Below are 27,902 nucleotides of genomic sequence, written 5' to 3'. Positions count from 1 at the left end.
GTTGTGGGTAGTTTTCTTGTTGAAGTTACAGTGAGATGTCTGGACTCACTCATTCATGTGGATTTGATCCCGTTTTTAATTGAGTGGTTGTTCAGTCACTTGTTGATGTTCTATGATTAGTGTGCAGGAGGTCTGGCTGCTTGCTTCTGACAGTTTCTTTAGTTTGTTTTTAAGCTGAGCCATATATTGAGTAATAAGCTTAAAGTAACTAGAATAACAAGTGTTAACTAGTGGTGTAACTGATTGTAGTTGATCCATGATCCGTACGGATCACCCCCCACGGTTCGGCAGGCATATGAACTGCGGATTAATTTCAAAATTTAATGTCTCATTTAAGACAAAGTAAACAAACTGCTGTAAGTACAAGTCATGGACAGGCAGCGTGTCGTTTACAGGGATTTTGAAAGGTAATGATCAAATCAGCATCTAACAGGTCTGAAGTGACATCTGTAGGTATGTTTACACGCTGTTTGATGTGCTGCAGCTGAGCAGCTAATTAGCATCTAGCTGCTAACTGGTGTTAGCGGTGAATGTTTGTTCAGTGGCTCATTCACCAAGCTGCAGGACAAGACGTGTGTTCATGTTTCTAAGTTATCATCAAGTTTTGATGATGTGGACAGAGGCTGTTTCATTCACTAACATGTTTAAAAGAGGAAGGTTTCATGCCTCATATTGCAATAATTGAGCATTGAATATTTTATATATTTTATTTTATTTTATTTAAACATTGGACATCTTAAATGTTGTTTTCATTTAAGACCATGGGCAAAAGTTCCTTGCTGTTTCTTGCTGTAAGTGTGTTACAGAATAAATAGAAAGCAAAGTTTTATTTGTTTGACTCAAATCCGTGATACAATCTAAACCGTGAATTTTGTGATTCATTGCACCCCTAGTGTTAACATGTCAGCTTTGTAGACTATATTTTGTATGTCGTGCACATAGATAGGAGTGTGTAAGTCATGTATTTGATACATGCATTAATACTTTCTGATGTGAACCTACACTTTTAAAACTGTGAATGTTTTTAGTGTTCGGTCTTTCTAGTATTCAGCACTGTATCACATTATAAGCTTTGTTGTACTTTCTATATTTCTGTATACTAAGAAAATACACAGGAAACACATGTAAATCATGTGATATTTTGTCTGAGAACATAAATCTGTTGTCACAATAGAATACTATAAATTTGAATTTCACTTTGTTGGTAAAATCACACATCTGAACCACTCCACGGCTAAAATGAGCTCTTCTTTGTTTAGAAACAATATATATATGCTAAATGTCTTTAAAGAAGCAGCCTTTACACCACTTAGGGTTTTGTTTTAGCAAATTGTTTTATTGGCATATAAAATTGCCCCCAACCCCTCTGATTTCATCAGATGGGGGACAATAATATAGTTTGATGAGGTATGTTGGTTTTCCTCCTGTCCTCCCCAATTTTTTGAGTCACCAACCGCCACTGGTGTGGCGGTTGAATGCAGCTCATTTTTGTAGGATACAGCAGAAAGGCCTATATACATACAATAGATTATATGCAAACTTTGTATGAAGTTTGGTGTTATTTTACAATAATTATGGGTCTTATATTCATAATTCAGTAGTGGGGATGACCTATGAGGGGAAGGGAAAAAATGGAGTGAGGGTGACAGTTTAGTGAAAAAGTGCTGTAGAAAAATAAAATCAAAACTAAAATTTGTAGCTCTGTACTGCAGTTTTTCCTTCATTAGGGCCCGAGCACCTAGCGATTCACTCACACTCTCCATTCAAATATATGAGTATTTTTCTGTGTCCAGCTGCAGTTACTTATTGTCTCTACACACCTGACAGTACACATTTCAATCAAACTTTGACCAGGTCATGTGGGTCAAAATTCTTTAGTTTTCTAAAAATAGACTTGATGAAAATTAGGAAAATAATTTGTTTTACACACAAACTCATCAAGAGTTTTCAATTTACTAATTGAAATTCAAGTGAATGGGCCCAAAACTTGTATGATTCATGTATGTATCACAGGTGTGAGCAAGACAGACATGTCTCACCCTGCAGAAAATTCTCACCTGTCATTATTAGGGCCTGAGCCCACATGGGCGAAGACCCTATTGTATTTTGTGTGTTTGTTTCTTTCTTATTCATTCTTTATTAATCTGCCACTTCAACCCTAAATTTGACACCCTAAACATGCTCAAAAACTCACCAAATTTGGCACGCTCATCAGAGCTGGTGAAAAATTTGATAAAATGTAAAAGCTACCCCCCAAAGTGCCAAAATGTGCTCTATAGCACCACCTATGTCACTAAAATGGCCGCCATGGTCCGTAGGAATGTCGTAGAGAGATCAAACCAAAATTCAATTATTCGTCTCATCAAGACCTACAAATCATACACTGACACCCTGACCTAAATCAAACAGGAAGTCCACAATTCACCCATGAAAGTATGACTTTGTGCCAAGTTTGGACCCCAAACAAACGCTATCTCCTCCTAGGGTGCTAATAGTATCGGCTTCAAACTTTAATACATGACTTATCACACTGTGCTGAACAAAAGTTATTAAAAACTTTGTAATAACTCGAACTTTTTAGATTGTGTAAGCCCCAAAAGTTGGAGTGCCACATCGCACCTTACAATGTAAACCAATGGGGAGGCAATCTCTGGGCATAGACTTTGTGCCAAACTGAGGCGTCTGACGTCTAAACTATAAGTCAGACCACTTTCAAACCTGTATCAATGTATTTGCGACGAAAATTCCTACATAAAATGTGATTTTTAATGTAAGATTTGGCCAAAGTCATGGGATTTATGAGGATATTTCCACTAGACGACTGCTCTGAAATCCTGTGGTGTGACAGTTGAATGTAGCTCAGTTTTATAGGATACAGCAGAAAGGTCTATTTACTTACAGTACATTATATACCAACTTTGTATGAAATCTGGGGTTATTATTATAATTTATTTTACAATAATTATAGGTCTTATATTTATAATTCAGTAGTGGGGATGACCTATGAGGGGAAGGGAAAAATGGAGTGAGGGTAACAGTTTAGTGCTGTAGAAAAATATCATCAAAACTAAAATTTGTAGCTCTGTACTGCAGTTTTTCCTTTATTAGGGCCCGAGCACCTAGCGGTTCGCTCACACTCTCCATTCAAATATATGAGTATTTTTCTGTGTCCAGCTGCAGTTACTTATTGTCTCTACACACCTGACAGTACACATTTCAATCAAACTTTGACCAGGTCATGTGGGTCAAAAGTCTCTACTTTTCTAAAAATAGACTTGATGAAAATTAGGAAATTAATTTGTTTTACACACAAACTCATCAAGAGTTTTCAATTTACTAATTGAAATTCAAGTGAATGGGCCCAAAACTTGCAAGACAGCCATGCAGAAAATTCTCACACCGTTGAGATTTGATGTTTCACCATGACAGAAGAAGTTGCTATAACTTTATTGTAAATGCTCCAGTCTGCACCAAACTTTACATGGTTGATAAGAGTCCCGGCCTGAACACGTCTACATGACAATATTCCATCAGTGATGCAAACTGGCTGAATAGCGCCCCCTATGAAATTTCAGTAAAGCAGCCCCAATAGCAGGCAAAATAGTGGACAAAGGAAGTGATGTTTATCCCCTTCTTGCACTGTCTGAAAACAGCCCGAGTCTGAAGACATCTACATACCCGTGACAGAAGCCCTTCGATTGCACCGCAGCCCGACGTCTGCAGAGGCGCGAGGGCCCGTTCATCGCTGCTTGCAGCTTTAATTGTTATTATTATTACTAGTCATATCTCTATTATCATCATTGTTATTGTTATTATTGTTGTTATTATGCTGCTCTGTCTTTCTCTTTCTTTCTTTCTCTACCCAACCAGTCAAAGCAGATGGCGTACACCTAAGGTGCGGTTCTGCTTGAGGTTTCTTCCCGCTAAAGGGGAGTTTTTCCTTGCTGCTGTCACCAAGTGCTGCTCATGAAGGAATGTTGGGTCTCTGTAAATTAAGGAGTTCGGTCTAGACCGACTCTATGTGAAAACTGCCCTGAAATAACTTGTTATGATTTGGCGCTATATAAATAAAACTGAATTGAAAAAAAATGGAATTGAAGACGTTCAGCTGTCATTACACATAGCTGTGGCTATGTTTTGTGTCCATATCATTAATTCATCACATGTACCTGTAAACCATCATCAGCTGTGATTTCTCATCATCATTATTAAACATTAGAAATGTAATCAATCAATAGTTTGTAGCTCATATATAATATAATATAACAGGGAAATAAAATGACGCATCCTATGTAAATTAAAAGAACGATAAAAGTTAAACACACAAAAGGAATTAATCAATATTCAGTTTATAAACACACCTGTTATTGTATGTGTGTTAATGTGTGTATGTATGACTGAACTGTTTTGTAATATGTAATGTGTTCTCAGGTCTCTCTTGTAGAAAGATCTTGATCTCAGTAAGACTTTCTGAATAAATAAAGCTTAACTACTACTTTAATGTTGTGAGTCACTCATTGTAGAAACAGGTCCTGCTAGTCTCGGTGAAGAAAAGAGTCAATGAGCCAATGAGCAGCAGTCATTGTTCTCTCTCAGTAAGTCCCGCCTCCTGGTCTGCTGAGTGTCATATGAGTTCTGCTGTCAGACTGACAAAACATTTTCACTTTGGACGAGAAAAAGGAGAAGAGGCAAAATGGGGGACTGTTGGAGGTAAGAAAAAAAATCTATTTCTACTCTTAATAGTCCATGCCGTAGAAAGAGGAATGTTGAGTGTAGTGAAATACAACTTGCAGATTTTATTATTTGCATCATACAAACCGGATGAGAAACAGAAATAAAAGCTGCTTGTTATTTCTTAAGTGAGCTCAGCAGCTCTCTGTCTGTAAAGAACAACTTGAAGCAACATCAAGGGCAAATGTTTAGTTCATCAACATTTTGGATTCACACATCACAATTTGAATTAATGCCAAAACCACCCACACACCATTTCCCACAAATAAACACAGTACACAGTTTTTTAGAGCGAGGCAGGTTTGATCTGGTACAGTGAAAAAGTAATATTATTGTTTAGGTTTTAATCAGTTTTATTCAGTGTGAATTCCTTGTTCGTGGTTAATACAATTCACAATTTACATTATGCCAATTAAAGGGGCATTAAATATGTTACTTTACCAGCTGTTGTGTGTGTTCAATTATATATTTTTTATATAAACCTTATTCAAATCATAGTTCAGTCTGAGGTCACTAATCATCTTAATGAGAGCAGTTTCAGTGCTGTGTTTGTTCTAAAGCCCGACTGAAACTCCTTCAGAATATTATTTTCTTTGAGAAAGGAATTTTTTTGGGAGAGAAGGTTGGAGAAGGTTGGACACTGGTCTATAGTTAGTCAGTACATTACTATCTAGGTTTGGTTTCTTTAATAAAGGTTTAGCAACAGCTGTTTTGAAGGCACCTGGGAAGATGCCTGTTCTAACAGTTGTATTTATAATGTTCAGGACCTGACTTGAGACACTATTAAACACCCGCTTAAAAAATGCAGTAGGTATAGGATCAATGCAGGAGGTGGAGGAGTTACACTCTGTGACAGTTTTGCAAAGCTCACCTAATTGATACATGTAAATCTTCCCATGGTTACATTACAGTGTTTGTTGAGATCATCTGTGTTTACACCAGCGGCTCTAATTGAGGTTTTGTTGTTGTATAACAGTGCGAGCTCCTCACATTTTGCTGTTGAAGACTGTGGAGGGCTGGGGGCAGTGTTGAGCAGCTAATCAATAGCGGAGAACAGTACTCTAGAGTTTCCAGCGTTCTCTGTAATCATTTTAGAGAAGTATTCCTCTTTTGCCATGCGTACAGCTTGGTTATAGGCAGTCGTGGCTTCTCTGTATATGTCACAGTGAACTGTAAACTTAGTTTTCCTCCATTTTCTCTCAGCCTCTCACTTTCTATTGATCTCATTAACATTATTATTGTTTAACCATGGGGAGATTCTGTTGGTCGACCTCTTTTTGACTTTTAGTGGAGCAACAGTATTTACACAGATGACACCATTGAGATCTTCTACCATGTCATTTAGAGAGCTGTCATGTCTGTGTGGCTCGATTGATCTCATAAAAGCTTCAGCTTTCATCTAAAAGCCTCTTTTGAACTATAAGTTCCTTTTTAGTTCTAGTTAAGGTTTCTCAGTATCAAAGAGTACACAGTGATGGAGAGAGAGGTAATTCAGTTACTGAAACATTATCGATGTTTAACCCAGTTGCTATCACTAAGTCTAGAGTATTACTATGCTCCAATAATATGCTGAGTTAGTGCAAAACTGTCTAGTGAATATATGAGCTCTATAGTTTTAGAGTCGTTTCTTTTATTAAAATGGATATTCAGGTCTTCGTTTAGGATCAGGTAACACAGAGTGAGATCAGCTCCGAGAACTCCTGTATAAATATTGAGAAGTGTTTTTGTGGCCGGTATAATGTAACAAAGAGAACTGATTCTGCTTTATTCTGCTTCTTGTAAAGCACCTGTCTGACATTTGATGACAATGACTGACATATAGTTTCACTGTTGATTGTGTCATCACTTGATGAATACTTTACACTGTATAGGTAATGCAAATAACTGCAGCCATGTAAATAAACATGTCTAATGAGATGCTCTAAGCTAGAAATTCCTGTTTTTCTTTGCCCTTCTTTTCATTGACAGAAAGATAATGCACATAGATGTATTAATATGAAAATAGTTGATTGGTATAATTGATATGGTGTGTTTGCATTTATATATTGCTTACTGTGTGAGTAGAAATCAAGCTCGTGCACCTGTACACAATTTCAAATATGAGTTTTTGTCTTGTAAAAGTGCAGTCTTAAATATCTTGCCCCTCATATTTGAAGACAGTGTTGACTGCACGACATATGAGCAGAAATAACATATTTATACACTAAGTAATAATCACAACATTCTTAGACAATGAAGAGCTGTATGTAACACAAAGCAAGATGCAGGAGTTTCAGATTAAGAGGCAGAATTCAGAGTGCTTATTGCAACAGGAAAAAAGCTGTTCTTGAACCTGGTTGTTTTGGTGGAGAGAGACCTGTAGCACCTCCCAGAGGGCAGACGTCAGATATCATTTTACCAGCCTTATTGTTTAAGCCCTTATTGGGAATTGATTTAATTAACAGTCTAATACACATCAGACAAATCTTGATGGATAAGAGAAACAATGGGAGTGGGAGTAGAGATAGTGGTGGTTTCTTTTAGTTTGTATTGTATTACAAGCTTAGTGAAAACACACCAGCTCAGGTTAGCTGATAAAATAACATTAGCTCGAAAAGAAAAAAAGAACACTGAAGTCTACTTAACTTCGCATGAATTTCAGGACGGCTTCAACAATTCCAGTTCATTGTTTTTTATCATTGTTATGAAATTTATCTGATCTCTTCCCAACTCGTCTCTCCCTAAAATTTCCATCTCATTTGTATTTGTTGATAAAGGTGTCAATAGATTTTGTCATAGTTTTTGTCATCCTAAATTAGTTTTTTTAGTTATCTTCTGGTTTTTATCAATAAAGACTGTCATTGATGAAAGCTATGACAAAAATTACAAATTAATACTGCCACTGTGCCCACCAGACCAGGAAAGCATCCAGCTCATGGGAGTTACAGATTTTGTACCATCCAGTGTGACTAAATTTGCATCTGTCATCCTGGTAATGTAAAAATTGCAGATAATGTAAGAAAACAAAATTAAGAGTCTAGAACCAGGCCAGTGTAGCGGTCAACAGAACAGTGTCTTATAGGCTCAAACTGTTGCTACAGATTTAATAAAGTTTTCCTGCAAAACGTGAAAATAGCACTTTAGGTTGACAATCACTACACAGTATTCTCTGCTTCCAATTCCTACACAGATACTCTCGTTGTCTGATTAATGCATATTAAATACTAACAAAATGTCACAGATACCCCAAAATAAAATATCATACTTCTCAGACTCATTTCAGGTTATTCGGTCTTCAATATTTCAATACAAATTATGTTTACATATTATACATCATATTTCTTATTAAACAAGTCACATGAACCTTTAACATGAGTTATGGGGGCTCCATCAAAGGGGCTCATTGTGTAGGCGAGGCACCCGGGGTACTACTACTACAATGGGTATAGGCCTGGTAATACCTGCTAACTCGTTAACATACACGGTCAACACAGGCGCTAAGAAACACAGTAAACAACACATTTTTCATACATTATTTACAGTTATTAGATTATCAGTCTATCTAACATTTCTATTGTTTTTATTATTATTATTTGTACAAATCCAGCTGCCAGCGGTGTGAACAACAGGAACACAAACAAAGGTTTGTTTCTAAGAATATTGGATTAATGGACCTAACAGACAGTTTGATAATCAGCCATCCAATCAGTCATGAATGTTCACAGAATCAATGTTTTTACTCATTAATCTTCGTTTTGAAGTGTTTTAACCAAACTACCCATTTATGATGTTTTTAACACAGTATGACTGAGATGGAAACATTTTACAAAGAGAAACTGAACGAAGCAAGGTAAGTATTTTTCTGAATTTACTTTTAATGACACATTAAACAGGCTTTAAAGGACCAGTATGTAGAATTTAGGTGGATATACTGGCAGAAATGGAATAAGATATTCATCACTATGTTTTAATTAGTGTATAATCACCTGAAATAAGAATTGTTGGTTTTACGTTACCTTAGAATGAGCCTTTATATCTACATAGTGAGCGGGTCCTGTTCCACAGAGCCCACCATGTTGCACCGCCATGTTTCTACAGTAGCCCAGAACGGACAAATTGGCTCTTGAGAGGGCCTGTTCCATTTTCTGTGAGTTTCATGGCCACCGTAGGTTCTCCTACATGCTTGGAAGGGGAGGGGAGGGGTATTCATTGGTTTCAATCTGCAACCTCACTGCTAGATGCCACTAAATTCTACACACTGGTCCTTTAAATTCACTGTAGTTTGACTAATCCTGGTGATTCAGAGTGTTACATCATTGATGCAAACATTAATTCAGTTGATGCTTCATTATTTGTTGAATAATAGCATGAGGCTTTTTCACATGCTGCATTTTTACCCCACAGAACTGCTCTGCAACAAAAAGAGGAAAAACTAAAGTCATTCAAAGACACGTACTGTACATGCAAAGAGCTGAATCTACTTATTCTAACTAGCTTTACATGATGAGATAGAAAAATCAACCAATCAAATTAGGGTGTAGAATTTTATTAATGCATTTTTTTTTTTTAATTATTGTTGATCTTTGTTTCTATGACAAGAGAGCTCACTTTCATTAAAAACAGAGACACCCGTGAAATAATCCCACTGTCTTTCTCTACTAAATAATTAGTTCCCCCCAAAACTATAAAAATTTACAACAAATGTATTCTATTATTCAGCAAAATATAATAATAATAACAGTAATGATAAACTTTATTTATAGAGCACTTTTCAAAACAACTGTTACAAAGTGTTTCACAAACAAGAACAAATAAAAGAAAGCAGGAAAACAATCAAATACAAAATCACAGTCAATAAACTTAATAACACATGAAACAGTTAAAAGTAAAGTTAGAAATAATGGATAAAGGTAAAACATAAAAGTAACATGAAATAAGTAACAGATAAAATAATTAATAAAAAGCCATACGGTAGAAGTATGTTTTGAGTTCCTCTGCTTAGCTGTTCAAATGGTTGGAGCCCTGACAGCAGAAGCTCTGTCACCCTTCATCTTCAGCCTTGACCAGGAAGAGCTAACAGGGTCTTATCAGAGGATCTCAAGCTACGAACTGGTCACAACACATTTTCGATACATTATTTAGTTACTACATTATCAGTCTATCTAACACTTCTATTGTTTTTATTATTATTATTTATACAAATCCAGGTGCCAGCGATGTGAACAACAGGAACTTGAACACAAACAAAGGTTTGTTTCTAAGAATATTGGATTAATGGACCTAACAGACAGTTTGATAATCAGCCATCCAATCAGTCATGAATGTTCACAGAATCAATGTTTTTACTCATTAATCTTTGTTCTGAAGTGTTTTAACCAAACTACCCATTTATGATGTTTTTAACACAGTATGACTGAGATGGAAACATTTTACAAAGAGAAACTGAACGAAGCAAGGTAAGTATTTTCTGAATTTACTTTTAATGACACATTAAACAGGCTTTAAAGGACCAGTATGTAGAATTTAGGTGGATCTATTGGCAGAAATGGAATAAAATATTCATAAGTATAGTTTAATTAGTGTATAATCACCTGAAATAAGAATCACTGTGTTTTCGTTACCTTAGAATGAGCCTTGATATCTACATAGTGAGCGGGTCCTGTTCCACAGAGCCCACCATGTTGCACCGCCATGTTTCTACAGTAGCCCAGAACGGACAAATTGGCTCTTGAGAGGGCCTGTTCCGTTTTTTGTGAGTTTCATGGCCACCGTAGGTTCTCCTACATGCTTGGAAGGGGAGGGGAGGGGTATTCATTGGTTTCAATCTGCAACCTCACTGCTAGATGCCACTAAATTCTACACACTGGTCCTTTAAATTCATTGTAGTTTGACTAATCCTGGTGATTCAGAGAATTACATCATTGATGCAAACATTAATTCAGTTGATGCTTCATTATTTGTTGAATAATAGCATGAGGCTTTTTCACATGCTGCATTTTTACCCCACAGGGCTGCTCTGCAACAAAAAGAGGAAAAACTGAAGACATTCAAAAACAGGTACTGTACATGCAAAGAGCTGAATCTACTTATTCTAACTAGCTTTACATGATGAGATAGGAAAATCAAACAGTCAAATTAGGGTGAAGAATTTTATTAATGCATTTTTTTTTTTAATTATTGTTGATCTTTGTTTCTATGACAAGAGAGCTCACTTTCATTAAAAACAGAGACACCCGTGAAATAATCCCACTGTCTTTCTCTACTAAATAATTAGTTCCCCCCAAATTATACAAAATTACAACAAATGTATTTTATTATACAGCAAAATATAATAATAATAACAGTAATGATAAACTTTATTTATAGAGCACTTTTCAAAACAACTGTTACAAAGTGTTTCACAAACAAGAACAAATAAAAGAAAGCAGGAAAACAATCAAATACAAAATCACAGTCAATAAACTTAATAACACATGAAACAGTTAAAAGTAAAGTTAGAAATAATGGATAAAGGTAAAACATAAAAGTAACATGAAATAAGTAACAGATAAAATAATTAATAAAAAGCCATACGGTAGAAGTATGTTTTGAGTTCCTCTGCTTAGCTGTTCAAATGGTTGGAGCCCTGACAGCAGAAGCTCTGTCACCCTTCATCTTCAGCCTTGGCCAGGAAGAGCTAACAGGGTCTTATCAGAGGATCTCAAGCTACGAACTGGTCAGTAATGATTCAGAAACTCAGCCAGGTAGCTCGGTGCCATACCGTTCAGGGCCTTAAAGGTCAAGAGTAAAAAGTCAAAATCAACTCTAAATCAGACAGGCAGCCAGTGAAGGGAAGCTAACTTAGGGTAGATATGATCATGCTTTCCTGATTTGTTAAAAGTCTGGCGGCTGCATTTTGGACACCCTGAAGCCGTGCAGTCATGTTTTGGCCAAGGCATGTAAACACAGCATTACAATAATCCAGACGAGAAGTGATCAAAGCATGAATAACTCTTTGAAGATAGTTAAAAGACATAAAAGATCTAATTCTATTGAAATTTCTCAAGTGGAAGAAGCATGACTGAGCTAGCCTCTTAACATGAGACTCCAGAGTGAGCTTCTGATCCAAAATAACTCCAAGGTTTTTAACAGTGGGTACAGCATGCTGAGCTAGAGAGCCAAGAGCAGGCAGAACTTGGCCATCAGTGTGCTCAGGGTTCATAATGAGGATTTCTGTTTTGGAGGAATTAAGCTGAAGAAAATTTTCTGCCATCCAATCCTTAACTGCAGCTAGGCAATAATGTAGGGAAGATAACTTAGCTGATTCAGATGGTTTGCAGGATAAATACAGTTGAGTATCATCAGCATAGCAATGAAATGAAATATCATGCTGTTTGATAATGTGGCCCAAAGGGAGTAAATGTAGAGGAATTAAATTGGTCCTAGAATGGAGCCCTGTGGCACCCCATACGTAGACGATGCTTGAGAGGAGGTAAAACATCAGCAGACACAACAAATCTTCTGTCAGAAAAGTATGAAGAGAACCACTAGAGGGCAGTCCCAGAGATACCAAACCATGTTCTTAATCTTTTATTTGAGGTTATTCCGTCTTCAATATTTCAATACAAGTTATGTTTGCATATTATACACCATATTTCTTAAAAAACAAGTCCCAAACCTTTAACATGTGCTACAGGGGCTCAATCAAAGGGGCTTATTGTGTAGGCTAGGCCCCCGGGGTACCACTACTACAATGGGTATAGGCCCGGGAATACCTGCTAACTTGCTGACTTAATGCAGTTGACACAGGTGCTAAGAAACACAGTAAACAACACATTGTTGATACATTATTTACAATTATTACATTATCAGTCTATCTAACATTTCTATTGTTTTTATTATTATTATTTATACAAATCCAGGTGCCAGCGGTGTGAACAACAGGAACTTGAACACAAAAAAAGGTTTGTTTCTAAAAATATTGGATTAATGGACCTAACAGACAGTTTGATAATCAGCCATCCAATCAGTCATGAATGTTCACAGAATCAATGTTTTTACTCATTAATCTTTGTTCTGAAGTGTTTTAACCAAACTACCCATTTATGATGTTTTTAACACAGTATGACTGAGATGGAAACATTTTACAAAGAGAAACTGAACGAAGCAAGGTAAGTATTTTTCTGAATTTACTTTTAATGACACATAAAACAGGTTTTAAAGGACCAGTATGTAGAATTTAGATGTATCTACTGGCAGAAATGGAATATAGTATTCATAAGTATATTTTAATTAGTGTATAATCACCTGAAATAAGAATTGTTGGTTTTACGTTACCTTAGAATGAGCCTTTATATCTACATAGTGAGCAGGTCCTGTTCCACAGAGCCTGCCATGTTGCACCGCCATGTTTCAACAGTAGCCCAGAACGGACAAACTGGCTCTAGAGAGGGCCTTTGTGTTTTCTGTGAGTTTCATGGCCACCGTAGGTTCTCCTACATGCTTGGAAGGGGAGGGGAGGGGTATTCATTGGTTTCAATCTGCAACCTCACTGCTAGATGCCACTAAATTCTACACACTGGTCCTTTAAATTCACTGTAGTTTGACTAATCCTGGTGATTCAGAGTGTTATATCATTGATGCAAACATTAATTCAGTTGATGTTTCATTATTTGTTGAATAATGGCATGAGGCTTTTTCACATGCTGCATTTTTACCCCACAGATCTGCTCTGACACAAAAAGAGGAAAAACTGAAGTTACCCAAAAACAGGTACTGTACATGCAAAGAACTGAATCTACTTATTCTAATTAGCTTCATATGTTTAGATAGGAAAATCAAACATTCAAATTACAGCTTAAAAGTTTATTACTGCACATTTTTTCAAAACTTGTTTTTTATCTTTAAATGGCAGGAGAGCTCACTCTCATTCAAAACAGAGACACCTGTGAAATAATCCCACTGTGTTTCTCTACTGAATAATTAGTTCACCGAAATTATAAAAAATTACAGCAAATGTATTTTATCATACAGCAAAATATAATAATAATAACAGTAATGATAAACTTTATTTATAGAGCACTTTTCAGAACAACTGTTACAATGTGCTTCTCAAACAAGAACAAATAAAAGAAAGCAGGAAAACAATCAAATACAAAATCACAGTCAATAAATTTAATAACACATGAAACAGTTAAAAGTAAAGTTAGAAATAATGGATAAAGGTAAAACATAAAAGTAACATGAAATAAGTAACAGATAAAATAATTAATAAAAAGCCATACGGTAGAAGTATGTTTTGAGTTCCTCTGCTTAGCTGTTCAAATGGTTGGAGCCCTGACAGCAGAAGCTCTGTCACCCTTCATCTTCAGCCTTGACCAGGAAGAGCTAACAGGGTCTTATCAGAGGATCTCAAGCTACAAACTGGTCAGTAATGATTCAGAAGCTCAGCCAGGTAGCTCGGTGCCATACCGTTCAGGGCCTTGAAGGTCAAGAGTAAAAAGTCAAAATCAATTCTAAATCAGACAGGCAGCCAGTGAAGGGAAGCTAACTTAGGGTAGATATGATCATGCTTTCCTGATTTGTTAAAAGTCTGGCGGCTGCATTTTGGACACCCTGAAGCCGTGCAGTCATGTTCTGGCCAAGGCATGTAAACACAGCATTACAATAATCCAGACGAGAAGTGATCAAAGCATGAATAACTCTTTGAAGATAGTTAAAAGACATAAAAGATCTAATTCTATTGAAATTTCTCAAGTGGAAGAAGCATGACTGAGCTAGCCTCTCAACATGAGACTCCAGAGTGAGCTTCTGATCCAAAATAACTCCAAGGTTTTTAACAGTGGGTACAGCATGCTGAGCTAGAGAGCCAAGAGCAGGCAGAACTTGGCCATCAGTGTGCTCAGGGTTCATAATGAGGATTTCTGTTTTGGAGGAATTAAGCTGAAGAGATTTTTCTACTATCCGATCCTTAACTGCAGCTAGGCAATAATGTAGGGACGATAACTTAGCTGATTCAGGTGGTTTGCAGGATAAATACAGTTGAGTATCATCAGCATAGCAATGAAATGAAATATCATGCTGTTTGATAATGTGGCCCAAAGGGAGTAAATGTAGAGAAATTAAACTGGTCCTAGAATGGAGCCCTGTGGCACCCCATACGTAGATGATGCTTGAGAGGAGGTAAAACATCAGCAGACACAACAAATCTTCTGTCAGAAAAGTATGAAGAGAACCACTAGAGGGCAGTCCCAGAGATACCAAACCATGTTCTCAACCTTTTATTTGAGGTTATTCCGTCTTCAATATTTCAATACAAATTATGTTTGCACATTATACACCATATTTCTTAATAAACAACTCATACAAACTTTTAACATGAGCTACAGGGGCTCAATCAAAGGGGCTTATCGTCTAGGCGAGACACCCGGGATAGTACTACTACAATGGGTATAGGCCTGGTAATACCTGCTAACTTGCTGACTTAACGCGGTTGACACAGGTGCTAAGAAACACAGTAAACAACACATTGTTGATACATTATTTACAATTATTACATTATCAGTCTATCTAACATTTCTATTGTTTTTATTATTATTATTTATACAAATGCAGCTGCCAGCGATGTGAACAACAGGAACTTGAACACAAAAAAAGGTTTGTTTCTAAGAATATTGGATTAATGGACCTAACAGACAGTTTGATAATCAGCCATCCAATCAGTCATGAATGTTCACAGAATCAATGTTTTTACTCATTAATCTTTGTTCTGAAGTGTTTTAACCAAACTTCCCATTTATGATGTTTTTAACACAGTATGACTGAGATGGAAACATTTTACAAAGAGAAACTGAACGAAGCAAGGTAAGTATTTTTCTGAACTTACTTTTAATGACACATGAAACAGGCTTTAAAGGACCAGTATGTAGAATTTAGGTGGCTCTATTGGCAGAAATGGAATAAAACATTCATAAGTATGTTTAATTAGTGTATAATCACCTGAAATAAGAATTGTTGGTTTTACGTTACCTTAGAATGAGCCTTTATATCTACATAATGAGCAGGTCCTGTTCCACAGAGCCCACCATGTTGCACCGCCATGTTTCAACAGTAGCCCAGAACGGACAAACTGGCTCTAGAGAGGGCCTTTTGTGTTTTCTGTGAGTTTCATGGCCATCGTAGGTTCTCCTACATGCTTGGAAGGGGAGGGGAGGGGTATTCATTGGTTTCAATCTGCAACCTCACTGCTAGATGCCACTAAATTCTACACACTGGTCCTTTAAATTCACTGTAGTTTGACTAATCCTGGTGATTCAGAGTGTTATATCATTGATGCAAACATTAATTCAGTTGATGTTTCATTATTTGTTGAATAATGGCATGAGGCTTTTTCACATGCTGCATTTTTACCCCACAGATCTGCTCTGAAACAAAAAGAGGAAAAACTGAAGTTACCCAAAAACAGGTACTGTACATGCAAATAACTGAATCTACTTATTCTAATTAGCTTCATATGTTTAGATAGGAAAATCAAACATTCAAATTACAGCTTAAAAGTTTATTACTGCACATTTTTTCAAAACTTGTTTTTTATCTTTAAATGGCAGGAGAGCTCACTCTCATTCAAAACAGAGACACCTGTGAAATAATCCCACTGTGTTTCTCTACTGAATAATTAGCTCACCCAAATTATAAAAAATTACAGCAAATGTATTTTATCATACAGCAAAATATAATAATAATAACAGTAATGATAAACTTTATTTATAGAGCACTTTTCAGAACAACTGTTACAATGTGCTTCTCAAACAAGAACAAATAAAAGAAAGCAGGAAAACAATCAAATACAAAATCACAGTCAATAAACTTAATAACACATGAAACAGTTAAAAGTAAAGTTAGAAATAATGGATAAAGGTAAAACATAAAAGTAACATGAAATAAGTAACAGATAAAATAATTAATAAAAAGCCATACGGTAGAAGTATGTTTTGAGTTCCTCCGCTTAGCCGTTCAAATGGTTGGAGCCCTGACAGCAGAAGCTCTGTCACCCTTCATCTTCAGCCTTGACCAGGAAGAGCTAACAGGGTCTTATCAGAGGATCTCAAGCTACGAACTGGTCAGTAATGATTCAGAAACTCAGCCAGTTAGCTCGGTGCCATACCGTTCAGGGCCTTGAAGGTCAAGAGTAAAAAGTCAAAATCAATTCTAAATCAGACAGGCAGCCAGTGAAGGGAAGCTAACTTAGGGTAGATATGATCATGCTTTCCTGATTTGTTAAAAGTCTGGCGGCTGCATTTTGGACACCCTGAAGCCGTGCAGTCATGTTTTGGCCAAGGCATGTAAACACAGCATTACAATAATCCAGACGAGAAGTGATCAAAGCATGAATAACTCTTTGAAGATAGTTAAAAGACATAAAAGATCTAATTCCATTGAAATTTCTCAAGTGGAAGAAGCATGACTGAGCTAGCCTCTTAACATGAGACTCCAGAGTGAGCTTCTGATCCAAAATAACTCCAAGGTTTTTAACAGTGGGTACAGCATGCTGAGCTAGAGAGCCAAGAGCAGGCAGAACTTGGCCATCAGTGTGCTCAGGGTTCATAATGAGGATTTCTGTTTTGGAGGAATTAAGCTGAAGAGATTTTTCTACTATCCGATCCTTAACTGCAGCTAGGCAATAATGTAGGGACGATAACTTAGCTGATTCAGATGGTTTGCAGGATAAATACAGTTGAGTATCATCAGCATAGCAATGAAATGAAATATCATGCTGTTTGATAATGTGGCCCAAAGGGAGTAAATGTAGAGGAATTAAACTGGTCCTAGAATGGAGCCCTGTGGCACCCCATACGTAGACGATGCTTGAGAGGAGGTAAAACATCAGTAGACACAACACAGTTTCTGTCAGAAAAGTATGAAGAGAACCACTAGAGGGCAGTCCCAGAGATACCAAACCATGTTCTCAACCTTTTATTTGAGGTTATTCCGTCTTCAATATTTCAATACAAATTATGTTTGCACATTATACACCATATTTCTTAATAAACAAGTCCCAAACCTTTAACATGAGTTATGGGGACTCCCTCAAAGGGGCTCATTGTGTAGGCTAGGCCCCCGGGGTACCACTACTACAATGGGTATAGGCCAGGGAATACCTGCTAACTTGCTGACTTAACGCAGTTGACACAGGTGCTAAGAAACACAGTAAACAACACATTGTTGATACATTGTTTACAATTATTACGTTATCAGTCTATCTAACATTTCTATTGTTTTTATTATTATTATTTATACAAATCCAGCTGCCAGCGGTGTGAACAACAGGAACTTGAACACAAAAAAAGGTTTGTTTCTAAAAATATTGGATTAATGGACCTAACAGACAGTTTGATAATCAGCCATCCAATCAGTCATGAATGTTCACAGAATCAATGTTTTTACTCATTAATCTTTGTTCTGAAGTGTTTTAACCAAACTACCCATTTATGATGCTTTTTTAACACAGTATGACTGAGATGGAAACATTTTACAAAGAGAAACTGAACGAAGCAAGGTAAGTATTTTCTGAACTTACTTTTAATGACACATGAAACAGGCTTTAAAGGACCAGTATGTAGAATTTAGATGGATCTATTGGCAGAAATGGAATAAAACATTCATAAGTATGTTTAATTAGTGTATAATCACCTGAAATAAGAATTGTTGGTTTTACGTTACCTTAGAATGAGCCTTTATATCTACATAGTGAGCAGGTCCTGTTCCACAGAGCCCACCATGTTGCACCGCCATGTTTCAACAGTAGCCCAGAACGGACAAATTGGCTCTAGAGAGGGCCTGTTCCATTTTCTGTGAGTTTCATGGCCACCGTAGGTTCTCCTACATGCTTGGAAGGGGAGGGGAGGGGTATTCATTGGTTTCAATCTGCAACCTCACTGCTAGATGCCACTAAATTCTACACACTGGTCCTTTAAATTCACTGTAGTTTGACTAATCCTGGTGATTCAGAGTGTTACATCATTGATGCAAACATTAATTCAGTTGATGCTTCATTATTTGTTGAATAATAGCATGAGGCTTTTTCACATGCTGCATTTTTACCCCACAGAGCTGCTCTGAAACAAAAAGAGATGGAACTGAAGACATTCAAAAACAGGTACTGTACATGCAAAGAGCTGAATCTACTTATTCTAATTAGCTTCATATGTTTAGATAGGAAAATCAAACATTCAAATTACGGCTTAAAAGTTTATTACTGCACATTTTTTCAAAACTTGTTTTTTATCTTTAAATGGCAGGAGAGCTCACTCTCATTCAAAACAGACACACCTGTCAAATAATCCCACTATGTTTCTCTACTGAATAATTAGCTCACCCCAAAATATAGAAAATGACAGCAAATGTATTTTATCATACAGCAAAATATAATAATAATAACAGTAATGATAAACTTTATTTATAGAGCACTTTTCAGAACAACTGTTACAATGTGCTTCTCAAACAAGAACAAATAAAAGAAAGCAGGAAAACAATCAAATACAAAATCACAGTCAATAAACTTAATAACACATGAAACAGTTAAAAGTAAAGTTAGAAATAATGGATAAAGGTAAAACATAAAAGTAACATGAAATAAGTAACAGATAAAATAATTAATAAAAAGCCATACGGTAGAAGTATGTTTTGAGTTCCTCTGCTTAGCTGTTCAAATGGTTGGAGCCCTGACAGCAGAAGCTCTGTCGCCCTTCATCTTCAGCCTTGGCCAGGAAGAGCTAACAGGGTCTTATCAGAGGATCTCAAACTACGAACTGGTCAGTAATGATTCAGAAGCTCAGCCACGTAGCTCGGTGCCATACCGTTCAGGGCCTTGAAGGTCAAGAGTAAAAAGTCAAAATCAATTCTAAATCAGACAGGCAGCCAGTGAAGGGAAGCTAACTTAGGGTAGATATGATCATGCTTTCCTGATTTGTTAAAAGTCCGGCAGCTGCATGTTGGACACCCTGAAGCCATGCAGTCATGTTTTGGCCAAGGCATGTAAACACAGCATTACAATAATCCAGACGAGAAGTGATCAAAGCATGAATAACTCTTTGAAGATCATTAAAAGACATAAAAGATCTAATTCTAGAGAAATTTCTCAAGTGGAAGAAGCATGACTGAGCTAGCCTCTTAACATGAGACTCCAGAGTGAGCTTCTGATCCAAAATAACTCCAAGGTTTTTAACAGTGGGTACAGCATGCTGAGCTAGAGAGCCAAGAGCAGGCAGAACTTGGCCATCAGTGTGCTCAGGATTTATGATGAGGATTTCTGTTTTGGAGGAATTAAGCTGAAGAAAATTTTCTGCCATCCAATCCTTAACTGCAGCTAGGCAATAATGTAGGGACGATAACTAAGCTGATTCAGATGGTTTGCAGGATAAATACAGTTGAGTATCATCAGCATAGCAATGAAATGAAATATCATGCTGTTTGATAATGTGGCCCAAAGGGAGTAAATGTAGAGGAATTAAACTGGTCCTAGAATGGAGCCCTGTGGCACCCCATACGTAGACGATGCTTGAGAGGAGGTAAAACATCAGCAGACACAACAAATCTTCTGTCAGAAAAGTATGAAGGGAACCACTAGAGGGCAGTCCCAGAGATACCAAACCATGTTCTTAATCTTTTATTTGAGGTTATTCTGTCTTCAATATTTCAATACAAATTATGTTTGCATATTATACACCATATTTCTTAATAAACAAGTCATACAAACTTTTAACATGAGCTACAGGGGCTCCATCAAAGGGGCTTATCGTCTAGGCGAGGCACCCGGGGTACTACTACTACAATGGGTATAGGCCTGGTAATACGTGCTAACTCGTTAACATACACGGTCAACACAGGCGCTAAGAAACACAGTAAACAACACATTGTTGATACATTATTTACAATTGTTACATTATCAGTCTATCTAACATTTCTATTGTTTTTATTATTATTTATACAAATGCAGCTGCCAGCGACGTGAACAACAGGAAGTTAAACACAAACAAAACTTTGTGTCTAAAAATATTGGATTAATGGACCTAACAGACAGTTTGATAATCAGCCATCCAATCAGTCATGAATGTTCACAGAATCAGTATTTTTAATCATTAATCTTTGTTCTGAAGTGTTTTAACCAACTACCCATTTATGATGTTTTTAACACAGTATGACTGAGATGGAAACATCTAACAAAGAGAAACTGAACGAAGCAACGTAAGTATTTTTCTGAATTTACTTTTAACGACACATAAAACAGGCTTTAATGGACCAGTATGTAGAATTTAAGGGGATCTATTGGCAGAAATGGAATAAAATATTCATAAGTATGTTTTAATTAGTGTATAATCACCTGAAATAAGAATCACTGTGTTTTCGTTACCTTAGAATGAGCCTTGATATCTACATAGGGAGCAGGTCCTCTTCCACGGGGCCCACCTTGTTGCACTGCCATGTTTCTACAGTAGCCCACAACAGACAAACCAAACCCTGACTCTAGAGAGGGCCTTTTGAGTGTTTGTGTGAGTTTCATGGCCACCGTAGTTTCTCTTACACACTTGGAGGGGGATGGGAGGGGTATTGTTTTCAATTTGCAACCTCACTGCTAGATGCCACTAAATTCTATAAACTGGTCCTTTAAATTCACTGTAGTCTGACATACAAAGTGTGGACACAGTAACACCTGAAGAATACAATACAATCCAACACAACAGCCCTGCAACACATTGAAAATAACTGATCCTGGTGATTCACAGTGTTACATCATTGATGCAAACATTAATTCAGTTGATGCTTCATTATTTGTTGAATACAACAATCACATGCTACATTTTTACCCCACAGAGCTGCTCTGAAACAAAAAGAGATGGAACTGAAGACATTCAAAAACAGGTACTGTACATGCAAAGAGCTGAATCTACTTATTCTAATTAGCTTCATATGTTTAGATAGGAAAATCAAACATTCAAATTACGGCTTAAAAGTTTATTACTGCACATTTTTTCAAAACTTGTTTTTTATCTTTAAATGGCAGGAGAGCTCACTCTCATTCAAAACAGACACACCTGTCAAATAATCCCACTATGTTTCTCTACTGAATAATTAGTTCACCCCAAAATATAAAAAATGACAGCAAATGTATTTTATTATTCAGCAAAATATAATAATAATAACAGTAATGATAAACTTTATTTATAGAGCACTTTTCAGAACAACTGTTACAATGTGCTTCTCAAACAAGAACAAATAAAAGAAAGCAGGAAAACAATCAAATACAAAATCACAGTCAATAAACTTAATAACACATGAAACAGTTAAAAGTAAAGTTAGAAATAATGGATAAAGGTAAAACATAAAAGTAACATGAAATAAGTAACAGATAAAATAATTAATAAAAAGCCATACGGTAGAAGTATGTTTTGAGTTCCTCTGCTTAGCTGTTCAAATGGTTGGAGCCCTGACAGCAGAAGCTCTGTCGCCCTTCATCTTCAGCCTTGACCAGGAAGAGCTAACAGGGTCTTATCAGAGGATCTCAAGCTACAAACTGGTCAGTAATGATTCAGAAGCTCAGCCAGGTAGCTCGGTGCCATACCGTTCAGGGCCTTGAAGGTCAAGAGTAAAAAGTCAAAATCAATTCTAAATCAGACAGGCAGCCAGTGAAGGGAAGCTAACATAGGGTAGATATGATCATGCTTTCCTGATTTGTTAAAAGTCTGGCGGCTGCATTTTGGACACCCTGAAGCCGTGCAGTCATGTTTTGGCCAAGGCATGTAAACACAGCATTACAATAATCCAGACGAGAAGTGATCAAAGCATGAATAACTCTTTGAAGATAGTTAAAAGACATAAAAGATCTAATTCTATTGAAATTTCTCAAGTGGAAGAAGCATGACTGAGCTAGCCTCTTAACATGAGACTCCAGAGTGAGCTTCTGATCCAAAATAACTCCAAGGTTTTTAACAGTGGGTACAGCATGCTGAGCTAGAGAGCCAAGAGCAGGCAGAACTTGGCCATCAGTGTGCTCAGGATTTATGATGAGGATTTCTGTTTTGGAGGAATTAAGCTGAAGAAAATTTTCTGCCATCCAATCCTTAACTGCAGCTAGGCAATAATGTAGGGACGATAACTAAGCTGATTCAGATGGTTTGCAGGATAAATACAGTTGAGTATCATCAGCATAGCAATGAAATGAAATATCATGCTGTTTGATAATGTGGCCCAAAGGGAGTAAATGTAGAGGAATTAAACTGGTCCTAGAATGGAGCCCTGTGGCACCCCATACGTAGACGATGCTTGAGAGGAGGTAAAACATCAGTAGACACAACAAATCTTCTGTCAGAAAAGTATGAAGGGAACCACTAGAGGGCAGTCCCAGAGATACCAAACCATGTTCTCAACCTTTTATTTGAGGTTATTCTGTCTTCAGTATTTCAATACAAATTATGTTTGCATATTATACACCATATTTCTTAATAAACAAGTCATACAAACTTTTAACATGAGCTACAGGGGCTCAATCAAAGGGGCTTATCGTCTAGGCGAGGCACCCGGGATAGTACTACTACAATGGGTATAGGCCTGGTAATACCTGCTAACTTGCTGACTTAACGCGGTCGACACAGGTGCTAAGAAACACAGTAAACAACACATTGTTGATACATTATTTACAATTATTACATTATCAGTCTATCTAACATTTCTATTGTTTTTATTATTATTATTTATACAAATGCAGCTGTCAGCGATGTGAACAACAGGAACTTGAACACAAAAAAAGGTTTGTTTCTAAGAATATTGGATTAATGGACCTAACAGACAGTTTGATAATCAGCCATCCAATCAGTCATGAATGTTCACAGAATCAATGTTTTTACTCATTAATCTTTGTTCTGAAGTGTTTTAACCAAACTTCCCATTTATGATGTTTTTAACACAGTATGACTGAGATGGAAACATTTTACAAAGAGAAACTGAACAAAGCAAGGTAAGTATTTTCTGAACTTACTTTTAATGACACATGAAACAGGCTTTAAAGGACCAGTATGTAAAATTTAGGTGGATCTATTGGCAGAAATGGAATAAAACATTCATAAGTATGTTTAATTAGTGTATAATCACCTGAAATAAGAATTGTTGGTTTTACGTTACCTTAGAATGAGCCTTTATATCTACATAATGAGCAGGTCCTGTTCCACAGAGCCCACCATGTTGCACCGCCATGTTTCAACAGTAGCCCAGAACGGACAAACTGGCTCTAGAGAGGGCCTTTTGTGTTTTCTGTGAGTTTCATGGCCATCGTAGGTTCTCCTACATGCTTGGAAGGGGAGGGGAGGGGTATTCATTGGTTTCAATCTGCAACCTCACTGCTAGATGCCACTAAATTCTACACACTGGTCCTTTAAATTCACTGTAGTTTGACTAATCCTGGTGATTCAGAGTGTTATATCATTGATGCAAACATTAATTCAGTTGATGCTTCATTATTTGTTGAATAATAGCATGAGGCTTTTTCACATGCTGCATTTTTACCCCACAGATCTGCTCTGAAACAAAAAGAGGAAAAACTGAAGTTACCCAAAAACAGGTACTGTACATGCAAAGAACTGAATCTACTTATTCTAATTAGCTTCATATGTTTAGATAGGAAAATCAAACATTCAAATTACAGCTTAAAAGTTTATTACTGCACATTTTTTCAAAACTTGTTTTTTATCTTTAAATGGCAGGAGAGCTCACTCTCATTCAAAACAGAGACACCTGTGAAATAATCCCACTATGTTTCTCTACTGAATAATTAGCTCACCCAAATTATAAAAAATTACAGCAAATGTATTTTATCATACAGCAAAATATAATAATAATAACAGTAATGATAAACTTTGTTTATAGAGCACTTTTCAGAACAACTGTTACAATGTGCTTCTCAAACAAGAACAAATAAAAGAAAGCAGGAAAACAATCAAATACAAAATCACAGTCAATAAACTTAATAACACATGAAACAGTTAAAAGTAAAGTTAGAAATAATGGATAAAGGTAAAACATAAAAGTAACATGAAATAAGTAACAGATAAAATAATTAATAAAAAGCCATACGGTAGAAGTATGTTTTGAGTTCCTCCGCTTAGCCGTTCAAATGGTTGGAGCCCTGACAGCAGAAGCTCTGTCACCCTTCATCTTCAGCCTTGACCAGGAAGAGCTAACAGGGTCTTATCAGAGGATCTCAAGCTACGAACTGGTCAGTAATGATTCAGAAACTCAGCCAGGTAGCTCGGTGCCATACCGTTCAGGGCCTTGAAGGTCAAGAGTAAAAAGTCAAAATCAATTCTAAATCAGACAGGCAGCCAGTGAAGGGAAGCTAACTTAGGGTAGATATGATCATGCTTTCCTGATTTGTTAAAAGTCTGGCGGCTGCATTTTGGACACCCTGAAGCCGTGCAGTCATGTTTTGGCCAAGGCATGTAAACACAGCATTACAATAATCCAGACGAGAAGTGATCAAAGCATGAATAACTCTTTGAAGATAGTTAAAAGACATAAAAGATCTAATTCTATTGAAATTTCTCAAGTGGAAGAAGCATGACTGAGCTAGCCTCTTAACATGAGACTCCAGAGTGAGCTTCTGATCCAAAATAACTCCAAGGTTTTTAACAGTGGGTACAGCATGCTGAGCTAGAGAGCCAAGAGCAGGCAGAACTTGGCCATCAGTGTGCTCAGGGTTCATAATGAGGATTTCTGTTTTGGAGGAATTAAGCTGAAGAGATTTTTCTACTATCCGATCCTTAACTGCAGCTAGGCAATAATGTAGGGACGATAACTTAGCTGATTCAGATGGTTTGCAGGATAAATACAGTTGAGTATCATCAGCATAGCAATGAAATGAAATATCATGCTGTTTGATAATGTGGCCCAAAGGGAGTAAATGTAGAGGAATTAAACTGGTCCTAGAATGGAGCCCTGTGGCACCCCATACGTAGATGATGCTTGAGAGGAGGTAAAACATCAGCAGACACAACAAATCTTCTGTCAGAAAAGTATGAAGAGAACCACTAGAGGGCAGTCCCAGAGATACCAAACCATGTTCTCAACCTTTTATTTGAGGTTATTCCGTCTTCAATATTTCAATACAAATTATGTTTGCACATTATACACCATATTTCTTAATAAACAAGTCCCAAACCTTTAACATGAGTTATGGGGACTCCCTCAAAGGGGCTCATTGTGTAGGCTAGGCCCCCGGGGTACCACTACTACAATGGGTATAGGCCTGGTAATACCTGCTAACTCGTTAACATACACGGTCAACACAGGCGCTAAGAAACACAGTAAACAACACATTGTTGATACATTGTTTACAATTATTACATTATCAGTCTATCTAACATTTCTATTGTTTTTATTATTATTATTTATACAAATCCAGGTGCCAGCGATGTGAACAACAGGAACTTGAACACAAACAAAGGTTTGTTTCTAAGAATATTGGATTAATGGACCTAACAGACAGTTTGATAATCAGCCATCCAATCAGTCATGAATGTTCACAGAATCAATGTTTTTACTCATTAATCTTTGTTCTGAAGTGTTTTAACCAAACTACCCATTTATGATGTTTTTAACACAGTATGACTGAGATGGAAACATTTTACAAAGAGAAACTGAACGAAGCAAGGTAAGTATTTTCTGAATTTACTTTTAACGACACATGAAACAGGCTTTAAAGGACCAGTATGTAGAATTTAGATGGATCTATTGGCAGAAATGGAATAAAACATTCATAAGTATGTTTTAATTAGTGTATAATCACCTGAAATAAGAATTGTTGGTTTTACGTTACCTTAGAATGAGCCTTTATATCTACATAGTGAGCAGGTCCTGTTCCACAGAGCCCACCATGTTGCACCGCCATGTTTCAACAGTAGCCCAGAACGGACAAATTGGCTCTAGAGAGGGCCTGTTCCATTTTCTGTGAGTTTCATGGCCACCGTAGGTTCTCCTACATGCTTGGAAGGGGAGGGGAGGGGTATTCATTGGTTTCAATCTGCAACCTCACTGCTAGATGCCACTAAATTCTACACACTGGTCCTTTAAATTCACTGTAGTTTGACTAATCCTGGTGATTCAGAGTGTTATATCATTGATGCAAACATTAAATCAGTTGATGCTTCATTATTTGTTGAATAATAGCATGAGGCTTTTTCACATGCTGCATTTTTACCCCACAGAACTGCTCTGCAACAAAAAGAGGAAGAACTAAAGTCATTCAAAAACAGGTACTGTACATGCAAAGAGCTGAATCTACTTATTCTAATTAGCTTCATATGTTTAGATAGGAAAATCAAACATTCAAATTACAGCTTAAAAGTTTATTACTGCACATTTTTTCAAAACTTGTTTTTTATCTTTAAATGGCAGGAGAGCTCCCTCTCATTCAAAACAGACACACCTGTCAAATAATCCCACTGTGTTTCTCTACTGAATAATTAGTTCACCCCAAAATATAGAAAATGACAGCAAATGTATTTTATCATACAGCAAAATATAATAATAATAACAGTAATGATAAACTTTATTTATAGAGCACTTTTCAGAACAACTGTTACAATGTGCTTCTCAAACAAGAACAAATAAAAGAAAGCAGGAAAACAATCAAATACAAAATCACAGTCAATAAACTTAATAACACATGAAACAGTGAAAAGTAAAGTTAGAAATAATGGATAAAGGTAAAACATAAAAGTAACATGAAATAAGTAACAGATAAAATAATTAATAAAAAGCCATACGGTAGAAGTATGTTTTGAGTTCCTCTGCTTAGCTGTTCAAATGGTTGGAGCCCTGACAGCAGAAGCTCTGTCGCCCTTCATCTTCAGCCTTGGCCAGGAAGAGCTAACAGGGTCTTATCAGAGGATCTCAAACTACGAACTGGTCAGTAATGATTCAGAAGCTCAGCCACGTAGCTCGGTGCCATACCGTTCAGGGCCTTAAAGGTGAAGAGTAAAAAGTCAAAATCAATTCTAAATCAGACAGGCAGCCAGTGAAGGGAAGCTAACATAGGGTAGATATGATCATGCTTTCCTGATTTGTTAAAAGTCCAGCGGCTGCATTTTGGACACCCTGAAGCCATGCAGTCATGTTTTGGCCAAGGCATGTAAACACAGCATTACAATAATCCAGACGAGAAGTGA

Source organism: Thunnus albacares, chromosome 11, assembly GCF_914725855.1.
Source record: "Thunnus albacares chromosome 11, fThuAlb1.1, whole genome shotgun sequence".
Lineage (NCBI taxonomy): Eukaryota > Metazoa > Chordata > Actinopteri > Scombriformes > Scombridae > Thunnus > Thunnus albacares.
Note: the sequence above shows the minus strand (reverse complement) of the source record.